General features: G+C 46.2%; 1 long non-coding RNA gene across 2 annotated transcripts in view; it reads right to left on the bottom strand.

Annotated features, from left to right (window-relative positions):
* Positions 1-402: 402 nt before the first annotated feature.
* LOC113456739 overlaps positions 403-2,768 on the bottom strand; it is a 41,859-nt gene continuing 39,493 nt past the window's right edge. For both annotated transcript variants that reach the window (XR_003377485.1, XR_003377486.1), the window contains one exon: positions 403-1,804. This is a non-coding gene — a long non-coding RNA (uncharacterized LOC113456739). The remainder of the gene's footprint in view (positions 1,805-2,768) is intronic.

A 2,768-nucleotide genomic window follows, 5' to 3' on the forward strand; every position in this document is an offset into this window, starting at 1 on the left:
ATCTCTGTGAGTTCGAGGCCAGCCTGGTCTACAAGAGCTAGTTCCAGGACAGGAACCAAAAACTACAGAGAAACCCTGTCTCGAAAAATAAAAAAAAATAAAATAAAATGAGGGGAGGTGTCAGAAGAGGAGGGAGGGGAAACTACAGCCAGTATGGAAAATAAATAAAAAAAAATGTTATTTATTTACTTATTTTTAAATATTTACTTATTTATTTATTATGTATACAATATTCTTTCTGTGTTATGCCTGAAGGCCAGAAGAGGGCACCAGACCTCATTACAGATGGTTGTGAACCACCACATGGTTGCTGGGAATTGAACTCAGGACCTTTGGAAGATCAGGTAATGCTCTTAACCTCTGAGCCATCTCTCCAGCCCAAAATTTTAAAAAATCGACAAGGGGCGGAGATATGGCTCAGAGGTTCAGAGCACTGGCTGTTTTTCATCTATAGTGAGATTTGGCGCCCTCACTTGATGTGCAGGCAGAACACTGTATACACACTAAATAAATACTATAAAAAAATCGACAAAACCGTGCTCCATTTTCTGACACAGTCCATCCAGGACTTGCTATAGGGAACTTTCATTTCTTTGTTTCCTTGGTTGCTGTAGTATCTTCTCCAAGCACTCTGGAGATGGCTACCTCTTCTAGCAGTAGGACCAGACAGTCTCTCCCTGGAGGGCTTAGTTATTAAAGAAATGTAGGAGGCCCTTAGAACACATTGAATATGGAAGTCACCTGACATGGACCCCAAGGATTTTGTAATCAGCCAGGCTCCGGTAGGCCACATGGTTGATCAAGCCATTTCATCTCTTTCAGGAAAAACACTGAAAGCTCATTCCAGAATACAAAAACTAGTTTTGTTTTTGTTAATAGCTCCGTGGGGTCAGAGCTATGTTTTGTTAATGTGTTTCCATTACTAAGGCTTCTGCCGTGGAACCCGATTTTCCGGGGTGGGTGGGCCAGTCGGACCCTGGTCTTCATTCTGCTGTTGGCCAGTTAGTTCCCTCAAAAGATTTCAGAGTGCAGTGCGGGTTATAGCAGCGTTGCAGCAATGCTGAACGGACTGTTTCAATAACCGCTTCAAACAAACAATGTTTCTTTGAAAGCACATATATAAATGTGTTTGCAAATGGGGTTAGTCCCTCGTGTGAAAAGGGTCTGCAGCTGCTAAATAGAAAAATCTTCAAGTGAATCAGAAGTGACTCTAGAGGTTGGAAAACGGTGGCAGGGTTTCGCGATCTCGTTATCAAACCCCGCCAGGGCTACATCTGAGCACCTTCCAGCCCCCCGATCGATTTTTGTTTCTGTCACCTTTCACCTTTCGAATCATTTCCATTCAGCAAAAGCAGTCCGCTCAGGAGAGCAAGGGCAATGTGACTTCTGTCCCTGAAACCCCCTGTGTGCAGCGATGGAAAACAACGTTTTAGTTTTTAGCGAGTGCCCAGCATGGATGCAGGTAATGAAGAGGATTCTGCCTTTCCATAGCAGCCCTGGGCTTTCTGTGTGGCCATCAACCCCAGTTCGTTCAGATCCAAGTGCTTCTCAACACGGAGACTCCTTTCTAGCAAAGGGTCTGTTTAGTGTTTTTTCGTTTGTTTGTTTGTTTTTGGATGAGCAGACGGAATGTATCCTTGCCTTGGCACTAGTTCCTGGGCAAAAAGCTAGGTCTTCACTGACAACCCCAACACCTTTGTTCAATCTACGGGTTCCTGCAGTGTCTCCAAAGGTCCAGCAGATGGCGGCGCAGCTGAATTTTCTCGAGGTCTTGTGCCTGCCACGCTGGCAGAAGGCCGGGGAGCTGGGGAAAAACCAACAAAACAGGAAGGAGACTTTAAAAAAGAAATTCTAATGTTCGACATATATTGCTTTTTGTTGCTGTTGTGTCAGAGTCTCCTTTTATTAGAATTAGTGGAATTAAAGCTGAAGTCTTTAAAAAAAAGTTGACTACAACTCAACTTTGGGTATGTGTAGGACCCAGCCATGATGAGCTCAGTAGAGGCCCCTCTCGGTAGGTTTTTTTTTGGGGGGGGAGAGGGCTCGAGACAGGGTCTCTCTGTAGCTTTGGAGCCTGTCCTGGAACTAGCTCTTGTATTGTAGACCAGGCTGGCCTCGAACTCACAGAGATACGCCTGCCTCTCCCTTCTGAGTGCTGAGATTAAAGGCGTGCACCACCACTACCAGGATCCCTCTCAGTAGTTTACCAGGAGGCAATACTGGTTCCAAGAAACGTCACAAACTGAGACCACCCAGGCACCTCCCAGGAAAAGACCATCCAAGGAAATTCCTAACATTTCAACTTTTGTAGCTAGGATCACCTGCAGCACACACCCATGGCTTTCAACAGGACGGCCCAAGACAAATGTCAGCCAATCAGGGGTCCTGAACCTTAGCAATCCCTCCCCCCAACCTTTGCTTTTATTAACACCCCCCACCCCACCCTCCCGACTGAGCCCAGGGCTCTCAGAGCACGCCAATAGGATGGTTACGCAGAGTCTGCCTTCGAACTTGAATAAGAGCAAAGCTTCTTGGCTTTCACTTATAGGACTCCTAGTTAGTTTTGGGGGGACACTGTGATCTGGGCATAACAATATGCAGGCTAGTTTTGGTTTGTTTTTAAAAATATTTGCTCTTGCCGGGCGATGGTGGCGCACGCCTTTAATCCCAGCACTCGGGAGGCAGAGACAGGCGGATCTCTGTGAGTTCGAGACCAGCCTGGTCTACAGAGCTAGTTCCAGGACAGGCTCCAAAGCCACAGAGAAACC

This window comes from Microtus ochrogaster, chromosome 15 (genome assembly GCF_000317375.1).
Source record: "Microtus ochrogaster isolate Prairie Vole_2 chromosome 15, MicOch1.0, whole genome shotgun sequence".
NCBI lineage: Eukaryota > Metazoa > Chordata > Mammalia > Rodentia > Cricetidae > Microtus > Microtus ochrogaster.